Here is an 11,502-nt window from a genome sequence, read left to right as displayed (position 1 = left end):
GGACCATATAGTTAGAATAACTACTTTAAAAAGTTAACGTAGGAATACTTGATGATTCTTTAGAATGAACACTTTAAAAATTTTTTACATTTTATGTAGGCGTCAGTAACAGTTTTTACTCCCTTTGTTTGCTGAGGATGACCTTGAACTTCTGATGCTCCTACCATACCCTGTTTTGTAGACAGTGGGATTTGAAATTGAGTTTGTGTATGCTAGGCTAGCACTCTGCCAATCAAGCTACATACCCAGCATCAAGAGGTGTGTGTGTGTGTGTGTGTGTTTTGAAGGAGACAGCACCAACTCCTACCTACTGCCTCTTCTGCATTCTCAATTCCCCAACCCTTAGCATGGTTTGGTTATATCCAAATATGCAGAACCCTCTCACTCCGGTCATCTGACCAGGATGTCCCAAGTGAGAGAGATGCTGACTCTCTCCAGCAGACAAAGAAAGGTATCTGCTCAGGTTTCCTGGGATCACCTGAGGTGGAGGTCAGTTCTTGACAAGGGCGGCTTCTTCCAGCTAACAGTACAACAGCAGTGTGCAAGGGAGGGAGCCAGACCAACCCAAAATAGAAACCCAAGCTACATCCCAATCTGACCAAGCTCCCAGTCTGGTTGGATTTGTCCCATTCAATGAGATGGGGAGAAATGAATGAAGGATTCAAGGGGATGAGAAAACAGCTTGTTGAAAATTATAAAAATGGCATTCCTCACATGCAGAAAAGCACAACAAACTTCACATTAAAGAGCAATTCTGTGGGAGACTTTAACTTTCTGGGGACAGGCTCAGCCAAGTTCTTGCTGGCAATTAGTGGGTTGCTTTGTAGTTTATTCCTCTGAGACAAAGAGCAAAGCGTGATTACATTTCACCTTACAGATAAGTACGGGAGTGATGAGCCATGGCATCCAAAGTGCTATGAATGCAAGAGTACAGCTGACAGAATGAGAGAAAGCGTTTTCTATGTGACCCTCAGCCTTCTCCCGATCCCAAAGGTCAAGCTGGACATTACCTTAAACAACTGTCCATTTCCCCTTTTGCCTGTGAGTCAATCTGCCCTTTGTATTCTCAGAGATAAAAGGTACCAACCACAGCTGTTCCAAAACCTGTAAGTCAGCATCTTAGTTGTTTTATGCCTGTTTTCTTATTGTGAGCAAAATATTAAAAGTGTCATTCATCCTGAACAGAAAGATGAAACGGACTTCCAAGCCTCGGGTAGACAATGAAAATCAGTATGGGAGGAAGAAAGAAAGAACGAAAGAAAGAACGAAGATGGAGGGAGGCAAAAGAGAGAGAAGGTCCAGGATTCCCAAGAAAAAGGCTTTCCTTTCACTCCCCGGAGCCTCTAAGGATGAATAAATATAATTACTAACCTAGTATGACAGCATGCAAAATAAAAGAGACACCTGCCAGGTGACCATCTCTGCCGGGACTCGAACCCGGAACCTCTGGATTAGAAGTCCAGCGCGCTCGTCCATTGCGCCACAGAGACCTCACCACACACACAGCATCAGCACCAGAACTGAAAAAGCACATACCTTCTGCATCACCGAGCCATCTCAGCATCCTGCTCTCTGAGCGGTGGGGGGGACAGGGACAGCTGGAAAATCTGGAGTGGAGATCCACCAGCCGGCTCCATCAAAGCTTTTCTCAATATCGTGAGTCTTAGGGTCCTCAGAGGATTGGAGGAAAGTGACAGTAGTCATTTTTCCAGTCCCTGGATCCCTGAAAGAGCAGGACAGAGCTGGAGCCTTCGCTCTCTAATGCTCTCCATCCCTAAGCAAGGATAACGGGAAAGTCTCTCTATTCTCATGCTAATGAAGTGGAGTGCACCCAGCCACGCTGAGAAGGCAGAAGCCACATCTACCTCCACCCCCATTCCTTCACTTTGGTTTCATCCTGGTCCAGATATTCTCAAGCAGGGGCTGGGCAAAGCTGGAGGATTCAGGAAAGCCTTAGATCCCAGAAACAAAGGATCTGCTTCTGTAAAGAATCACTGTGAACAGCATCAGAGAATCAGAGAATGGCAGAGAAGCTAGGCTTAGTGGGACTAGTCTCTTCTTTGTCCCCAGCTTTATGAATTGTATCACTCAAGTCCAGAGAAGAGGTACTGGAAGTCTGGTGTTGTGTTCCTTCCGTATCTTCATTAGAATTAAGGATGGGGATGGGTCAGGAAAGTGTATGAGAATAAGAGCATATATGCTTATGTGTATGTATGTCCCTGTGTCTCTGTATGTATGTGCCAGAGAGAGAGAGAAAGAGAGAGAGGGGGAGCGAGAGAGAATATACATGTGCCGTGTACAGGAAAGGGTGAGGGGTGTGAGTAGCAATTCTCTGATGAAATACAGGTGGCCTTCACACAGCCCTCCCTGAATACACTTGTCTCTTCCCAGCACCTCCCCAGCTCTAAGTCCCTGCCAATCTTTCCTGCCTAATTTAGGCAAGCAGGATCTCAAAGCTTTCTGGGCTTGCTAGAGGCATCCTAGTATAATTAAATTGACCAGCCCTGGGTAACCATATGTATAGACCCAACTCTGATCCAAGAAATGCTTCCTATTTTTAAAAGCCTCCTGCAGGAGACAATTCTATCATCTCTGCTACTTATAATTTCCATCGTGCCAGTTCTTTCAAATGTCTAATCCAAGTCCTTCCCACATCACTTTTAGTTCATTTCCTCCTATTTGGTTCCCATACACGTTGAGGTGATTGGCCTCTGTGCTCCCAAAGACAAAACATGGATTGGGCTTCATGGTCACCATCCCACTCTCACTCAAAGGGTTACAGTAAAAGCAGAGTCAGGTCAGAGAGCGTCCCTTTCCTCCTTTACTGTGTGTTTCCATAACCCCAGCTCTGGGCACTGTCAGCAGATGCTGGTCACAACCCAAGACAGCTCTGGCCTATGAGACCAGACACGATAAGGAAAAGAAATGCTTCAACTGAGAGAATTTTAAGAACCTTCTAGCCCTAAGAGTACCATTGGCCTCTTTGTTCCTCATCCATTCCTAAAGCCCAAAATGAGGAATGTAAGAGAACACAACCAGGAGATTCAATCAGGCAGGGATAGAAGCAGAAGAGTCTTCCTTCCACCTGCAAACAAAGCACCAGTTTCCCCAGCCCAGCCTGCCTTCCATGTAGGACGAGAGACAGGAGCTCCGAAAAGTGCAACTGACTGTGTATCACAAACCTGAAACAAGAAAGCAAGAATGGGTCTTTCTTCATACATGTATCCTAGGCAAGTTCAAGAACCTGGCCCACAAGACTGAATGCCAGCCAGGAGTGTGCACTCTGAGCAGCTGCCTAGGACAAGGCAGGTGCGGCTGTAAAGGGGAGCCCGACCTCACAGGCCAGAGTCAGCCACTCTGATGCAGAGGAAAGAAAAGGCTAGGACCTCAGCATGTTTCTGGGCTCAGTGATCCTTACAGATACAACAGCAACAACACAACCTCTACTGTTCACAAAGCTTATGTCCTATACCTGCGAAGTCTGTCATGCCCCAGTTCTGCCCAAAGCTGCGAGTCCTTAGAACACATGTTCTCTAAACCCCAAAGCAGAGGCCCAGTTCTCCAATTCTCTCCAGGAGCCTTCACTGTCTGCAATGTCCTCACCTGGTGCTGAGGATTAAAGGTGAAGGATAAATAAGGGCATGGTCCTTCCCTCGAAGCTCCTGCCGTAAATCCCAAAGTAGAAGTAGCAAGTTTCCAAGTCTTCAGGAAGAATGTAGCTCTGGAAGCACAAAGATCTAGTTTCAATGATAAACTGTGCAACTTCTGTGCTTAGAGATGCCAATAAAAATAGTTAACTTCTTTGATCTTTCATTTCCTGGTTATAAACCTAAGGCAATAATATATGCTGTTGTTAAAATTAGCTGAGATTTCATGGTGCTAACCCTTACTCTAGTTCATAAGTTAAGATTCTGAGGACTATCACCTAACCGCCTTGTTCCCTTTGAAGCCTCTGCCTTCATCTTCCCCATGTTGTCCCACAGAAATCTCTCCATTTCAGAAAAAAGTAACTGCTAGGCTTCGTTTCATTGACATCTCTAATTTTGCTTTATCATCCATAAATCAAACCAGCTTATTGGTGTGAATAATGCCTCATAACTAAGTTTCAATTTAAAAATAGGGAGAACAGGCAAAGCTGTAACTTTAAAGAGACCAGAAAGATGAGATTAAGCCACTCGAAATCACTGAAGACAATACACTGTTTTGTTCTATTAAACTAGGTACACATCATTCATATTTATATAAACCCTTAAGAGATGTGCATTCCCTTTCTAATAAAAAAAAGTGGTGATTTAATTCTCCCAAGATTTGTGACTCAGGCATTACTCATGCCTCTAATTGGGTATGGCTCTGTGACCCTACATACAAGCTGAGGATGCTCATACATCATTTCATTCATAAAGTGTTGCTGGGATACATATAATAAATGCCAACAAAATCATTTTCCCTTTGATAGAGAAGGGAACCCCATATCCTACTATGATCTTACAGCTTTCCTAAAGGTACCTATCCTATCTGGCCCATGCTTCACATGCAAAAGGATATTACTACTCTAAGGCAGTCAAATAATTATTTGGATAGGAGAACCTGTGACTGCTATATATACATCTTCCAGTCTCTCTAGCAACCCCACACCATAGTTGTTCACATTCATTGTGGGTACCCCTATAGAAGTGGCTTCTTCACGCCATCATCTCACGCCCCCACCCACCGACAGCTCCTTCTCAAGATCTCACCCCAAGTCAGCCTACTCCACTGCTCCTGTGAGTACCTCCTCAGAAAGCTTCTATTAAAAAGTTATTTTGCAGCGTTAGGCCTATGGTGTAGTACCTGACCTGCAGAACTCCAAACTCAAAAATGTTCAGTTCATAACTCCTGTCCTTTAAATAAGGATAACACAAGCACTTCTCTAACACAGATTCCTTCATTCTTTTTCAAACATTTCAACCTTGCAGAATTTCCCCGTACTCACCTATCTGTTCCTCTCATGCATTGCTAATCCATCACAATGAAGTACATATGGCCCTCAAGCTTCCTGTTTCCTTTCTTTTTTATCTTGCGAGCTTGCCTACGCATCACTTGTTCCTTCCCTACTCTGCACTCTAAGAGGAAAGAGATAATCCAAGTAATCATTAAAACTTAGACTCAAACTACAGAAAGACAAATGCTGAGCAAAATTTTCCTTTAATTACCACACTCAACTTTCAGAAACTATTCTAGGTCTCAGCCCAACTGAGTAACAGAGAGGGACCTTTTAGGCCTTCCTCAACGTAGTCCCAGAACCTATGTATTTTGAAAATGTGCTGGACCTCAGGAACTAGTAAAGCTCACACTGGAGTTCATGCACAGTGGAGCCAGTTTCCCAAAGGGAAGGGTGAAGAGGCTGATGGGAGAGTCTCCCTTTCTTGGTCATCTTTCTCCTGTGGTCTCCATCTAGAGACCATTCTAGAGTATTTTCCGAAGACATGAAGTCTCTCAGTCAAGAAAGAAGAGGAAGCTATTGGTGCTTAAATAATGGCAGAACAGTAGCTGTCAATTTCCATCAGATTTTTTTGCAGATTTAGAAAGGCACTTTCTGCTTCATCCAGATGCTCCTACAGAGTAGTTAATTCTGTTGCTCACTCCCCAGTTCAACCTCCTTTATCCTTTTTAGGATTAGGGCTCTCATTGCTTCTGTGTCTTACCCAGTCCTCCACATTCCTGTGTGTTCAGGCCCCCAGTCCTGTTCCATTACAGTCTCTTCTTACCATACCCATCAATGTCTCCTTCTTGCTAAAGATGCATAACCTTTAGTAGCTTCTTTCTTTAGAATATTCCTTTTATGTCCACACTTCTGACTCACATCCTTTGCACCTTTCCCTACATTCTGCAGCTGGCATTTTCTAATCCTTTTATCACCCAGTCACTATGTATAATGTTTAATTTTTTGGCCGTGCCCCCATTTGTTCTCTTGTGCCCTAGGACATATCTGCTATAAACACTCTTGACAAACTCACTGTTCCAGGTCTACCCCAACACAGTTAACTGGCCCTTTCTATCTTTATCCTTAGCCTAAAGCTCTCTGAATTCCCCAAGTCTTCAAACCCCTCTCCTGCTACACTCTGTGGCTTGGACTCAGTCATAGTTCCTATGAGCCCTCTGCCCTCAGGTCCTTTTTTCTTTCATCTAGATTTCATTTTTCAGACTTCATTCAACTACCCTCCTTTAATTCTAGTCTCCTTTTCAAGTCTCCAATAGGTCACACCAATTTTTCTGGAATTCTTTCTACCCAGTCCACACAGTTTCAGCTTCCTGTGGCTTCTCTGGAATGACTAGCTGGTTTGTTCCTACCTCCCCACATTCAGCTCCAGACACCTTGGCCTCCACCTACCTCATAACACACAGCTTAAAGTGCCTGTTTTACTTTGTTGCCTAGGACTCTGTACTATAGGCTTTAAAACTGGGAGGTCCTGCATAGGGGCCTGCTAATCCCCAAGGCATTGAATTACCACAGGAATGGGTTGGCAACCAACCTCCTTAATCTTCAGTTACCATGGACTCAGGTCTTTAAAGGGCCAGAGACTCTAGGCCACAAGTCAATAAACTAGAGGATGGATCCCTTGCGAGTAAATAATTTGTAGTTCCAAGTCAGGAGATTAGAAGCATTGGCTTTTCCTAATATTTTAAGTGAAGCGGGGTTTTTCGTTATTTTCCTGAAAGGAGCTTTGAGGTGAACATTGTACAGGTGGACTTTGCAATGGCAACAAAGAAAGGTGTTCTTTTACACTGCATCACTTTAGTTAAGCAAAAATGTATGGCCATGAATGTCAAATCCCAGTGATTAAATATGACCTCACACAGGAAGGCTGTGACTGACAAATCACCACAGGATCTAAAACATATACCCCTATACAATATTTAATCATTAAAGCAGACACTTCAGGCCAGCACCTGCTCTAAAGTCTGTCCCTAAAAAACATTTTTTCTGGGATTGAAGACAGGTACACAGGCCAACATTCTACCTGGAACAAGGAGTTCATCCTTTCAGGCTCAGATTCTCCTTCATCAGAAGGCAGGAGCTGAAAACACAAGTCCCTTCTTCACGCCCCCTCTATGATTCCAAGAGATAGTATTAATGTAGTAATAACAATGACAATGCCTTATCTCATTTTAGCATCAGTCTCCTTTTACAATTTTCACCAAACACTTTGGATTATTTTCCACAAGCAATAGGGTTGGGACTAGCCATGGCACAGTGTCCTGGCCTCCATCCACTCCAGGAGCCTGCACAGAAGCAGCCTGCAGAGGCCTTTGGCCTGGCCTCAAGATGTTTTGTTTCAGGAAGTAAGATTCAGAGACCTTTCTCCCCAGATTCCTTTCCCAACCGAAGAATGATACCCTAGTATAGGACAGGAGAACCAAGCAGATCTGGGAAGGGTTCCAAGGTGTAGTCAAAGGTTGCAGTGTTTAGAATTTGGAACAAGTAGCTTCAGGTAAGTGCACTCTGTCTGGTTGCTTCTTCTGTGATTCATTCTCTTCTTAGCAAGGCAAAACCTAGGCAATGAATGCCTGGATGAATATAGCCTCTTCCTCAAAAGCACTCAGTAGCCTTTACAAGTAGCCCTCTGTTCCAGGTTCTTGGAAGCCTAACTTGATATTCTTTTTATTTCACTAGTGTCACTGAATCTCTCTTGCATTCCCAAGGTAGTTTCTACACTAAGAACACAGGGAATAAAAGGGTGCAGAGGAATAAAATACTTCACATTTAGTCTCAACTGATAAACCAGAAATATCCCCCCTCCTGGAATCACACAATGCTCAAAATGGAAGAGGCTTTTAAAATAATTGAGTTTCGCATCAGCTTAATTTTTGCCATATGTTCTTATTACTTTTATAAATTTCAGGAAAACTACTTTGAAGATTAAATTGAAAATGCTAAGTGGGTGAATATTTGTTCTTTATTTGCTGCATCTCAGTAATCTCTAATTTTTGTCAACTCTTTCCGTCTGTAATTACATAGCTTAGGAAACTCAGGCGCACTGAAATTAGATTACTTATCTGATACTACAAGTATATACTGTTATATTCCAATTGGAAAACCACAGATAGAGTCAATAGAGTTTGAATCCCAGCTCTACAACTCACTGTGGGTGCCTTCAGGTGCCTAGGTGACCTTCTCTGAGACTCAGATTACTTATTTCATTTTTAAACATTCACACAAGTAATAATGCCTACTCTTTAACATCATTATAAGGAAAATGGGAGGATGTGGAAATTCTTAGCAGACTAGGATCTGACAGCCTGGGTTTCTCCAATGAGAAGTCTCTACAACCGCCTGTTCCATGTCCTTTCCCTTCCCCTCACTCACTCCTCAGTTGATTCGAAGCCAGCTACTGATAAAGTGTCTTCACTAAAGTTACTAATGGTTTCCTAATTGTCAGATTCAATAGTCTCAGTTCACCTTCCTGTAGCATTTCACACTTGTGACCACAGCTTCATTCTTAAAAATATTCCTCTGGCTTCTGTGGCACAAGCTCTTCTTACTGACTTCTCAATTCTCAGCCTTTTCTTTCAGTCTCCTTCCTAGCTCCTCCTCTTCTTTCTTAACTATTGCCTTGCCAGAGAGCAGTGTTATTGGAGTGCAAGTCAAACTGTGGGTAGCACTCTTTTTATTTTTAATCATGTATTCTTATATGTGTTGTGTGGGTGTATGTGCATTGAAGTAAAGGTACCTACAGCATCCAGAAGAGGGTATTTGATTCCCTGGAGCTGAAGTTACAGGTGGTTATGAACCAACCATGTTGGTGCTGAGGAATGAACGTGGGTCCTGTGAAAGAGCAGTACATACTCTTAATCACTTAACCACTGAAACATCTTTCCTGTCCCATTAGTAGCATTTTTAAAATATTGAATAGAAAAGAAATGATAGAATAAGAAAGAATAGGACAGGGTAAAATAAAAAAGTAGCAGAGATCATCAAATACTGTTTCATGAAATTTTGTTGCAGGCACACACACACACATGCACACATACACACACACGTTTATCACTATAATAAAATATTTGAGATAATTAATGGGACAAAGAAATGTTTAATTGCCTTTCAGGTTGGGAGCTTCCAGTCCAAGATCAGGTGGTTCTATTGCTTTGGGCCTCTGGTTGGGGTGCTGGATAGCAATGGTGAGGGGCTTGAGGCAGAGCAAAGTCACTGATATGAGGAGCCAAGGAGCAAAATGGGAGAGAGAGGGAAGCTGGGATTTGACTCCACAATCCCCTTCAAGAGCAAACTTCAGTGACCTAAAGACTTCCAGTCTAGGCACCACCTCCTAAAGCTACTGTGCATTCCATATTGGAGGCCAAACCTTCAATGCATGAACCTCTGGGGACATTCAGCATCTGAACAGCAGGTACGTTCATAGCATAATAAAAATAATCAACAAAAATTATTACCCTAAAATGTGTCTTGGTTCTTGTTTTTCATGCTTTCTTCCTGGATGACCTCAAATGGCACAATGGCAGATAATTGACTAAGAGCTAAAAACTACCATATCGATCTTAAGCTAGATATCTCACATGAAATCCAGCCAAGGATACACATGCTGCCTTCAGAAAGCTGTCTACCATGACCCACAGGCATCTCAACTTCAAAAACCACAGACCTGAGCTTATAGTTCCCCCAAAACCTCTTCATAATCCATTTAGTTAACAGTAGCAGCATTTATACATTCATTTACTTATTTAATTCATAAATATATTGAAGATAGGACAATAATAATTTTATATCTGGCTTTACTAAAGACACAGAAACAGAAAAATAAACAGAATTATAAGACAAAATTGTCTAACTCTAGAGACATCCAATGCACTACAAAAATAAAATGAGCCAGAAATTAATGTGAGGAGTCTCTAAGTTTTCTGTAGCTAAGCTGAGGTTTAAAATATGAACAGGGCCCTGGAGAGATGGCTTAGCAGTTAAGAGCACTGGCTGCTCTTACAGAAGACCCAGGTTCAGTTCCCAGCACCCACATGGTAGCTAACAATCATCCATTAACTCCAATTCCAAGGGATCTGAAGCCCTCTTCTGACCTCCATGGGCATTGCAAAGCATGCGTGTGCTTGCATCCATGCAAGCAAAACACACACATAAAAGGAAAAGGAAAAGGAAAAGGAAAGAAAGGGAGGGAGGGAGGGAGGGAGGGAGGGAAAAAACTTAATCAGTGCACAAAAAACAGAAGAGTTGAGAAAAGTGCATGTGTGTGAATGTACATGTGCTTAGGTGTGTGTGTGTGTGTGTGTGTGTGTGTACGTGCGTGCGTGTGTGTGTGTGTATTTGTGTGTAAACTGCAGCAAAAAGGCACTCTGAGAGGACAATATGAGTAAAAACAAAACCAAGCACCATCTGGACTGGAAGCCACAACTAATGAGATGTTATTCAAGTCCAAACGCAGAAAGTGACAGAGTAGGTGACTGCAAAAATCAGATCATGTGGTTCCTCCCATATCATGTTTAGGATTCTAATCCTTCACAAGATGCAGGAGCAGTGGAGGGTTTTAAGTACAGAAAACCTGCGATTTGATTTGCATTTTACGTAGGTGGCTGCTGTACAGTGTGGTCATTTCATAGGACAGTGAGGCTACTTTTGTAGTCATCAGGGTAAGCTATCATGGAGTGCTAAACCCAGTAATAAGATTGGCTGCACAACAGAAAATTAGAAGGAGAAGATCGATTTGATTGAAACAATGCTGGAGAAAGAAAACTAGCCAGGCAGCAATTTAAGCCAGAAATCAGGAGTCTTACAAGACTCCTAACCCTGTCCTTACTCTCCACACTTAATAAGCTACTTGGGTTTATTAGTCCTGACTCTGGAACAGGGCTCAAATATGTTCCTTATGTTATTTTCCCATTGCTTTTGGATTACTTCAGACCATCCATCCTACACAATCAGAGCTATTTTAATATTATAAAAACCTCTCATCTACCCACAACCAACCCTCTATCCTTGCACCCACCTGCCACACTAATTTTATGTATATGAGTGCATTGCCTTGCATGTATGTAAGCACACCTATGTTGTGCCATGCCCACAGAGGTCAAAGGAAGGAGTCAAATCCCCTGGAACTGGTGTTACAGACAGTTGTTAGCTGCCATGTGGGTGCTGGGAATCAAACCTGGGTCCTCTGCAAGAGCAACCAATGCTCTTAACCACTGAACCATCTCTCCAGCCCCAACTGTGATTTTTTAGGGCAAAACTCATGTTCTTTATTTTACTGTTGCCTAAAGGAGAGCTATCTATGATCTGACTTTCATCCATCTATTCAACTTCCATCCTCAACCCTTACTTTATGACATACAATGCTACAGTACTCAAGGGTCAGTAAGTAAGAAAAAAAAACAAAGGTTTCAGTTCCATACTAGCTTGTCTTGGTATGTGGTGGAGTTTCCTCTTTCTGAAATGCCCTTCTCGTCTCCCTATCCTACATCTGTCTGAAAAATTGCTCATCGTCCTTGACTCAGCTGAGTCAC

At 42.7% G+C, this 11,502-nt stretch overlaps 1 non-coding gene across 1 annotated transcript; it reads right to left on the bottom strand.

The window, feature by feature from the left end:
- Window positions 1-1,416: 1,416 nt before the first annotated feature.
- Window positions 1,417-1,490, bottom strand: Trnar-ucu. Its single transcript has one exon. It is a non-coding gene; the product is annotated as a tRNA-Arg (tRNA).
- Between the last annotated feature and the right edge of the window lie 10,012 nt (window positions 1,491-11,502).

Source organism: Nannospalax galili, unplaced genomic scaffold (assembly GCF_000622305.1).
Source record: "Nannospalax galili isolate Female #2095 unplaced genomic scaffold, S.galili_v1.0 scaffold579, whole genome shotgun sequence".
Classification (NCBI taxonomy): Eukaryota; Metazoa; Chordata; class Mammalia; order Rodentia; family Spalacidae; genus Nannospalax; species Nannospalax galili.
Note: the sequence above shows the minus strand (reverse complement) of the source record. Positions and strands in the feature narration are given on the sequence as shown.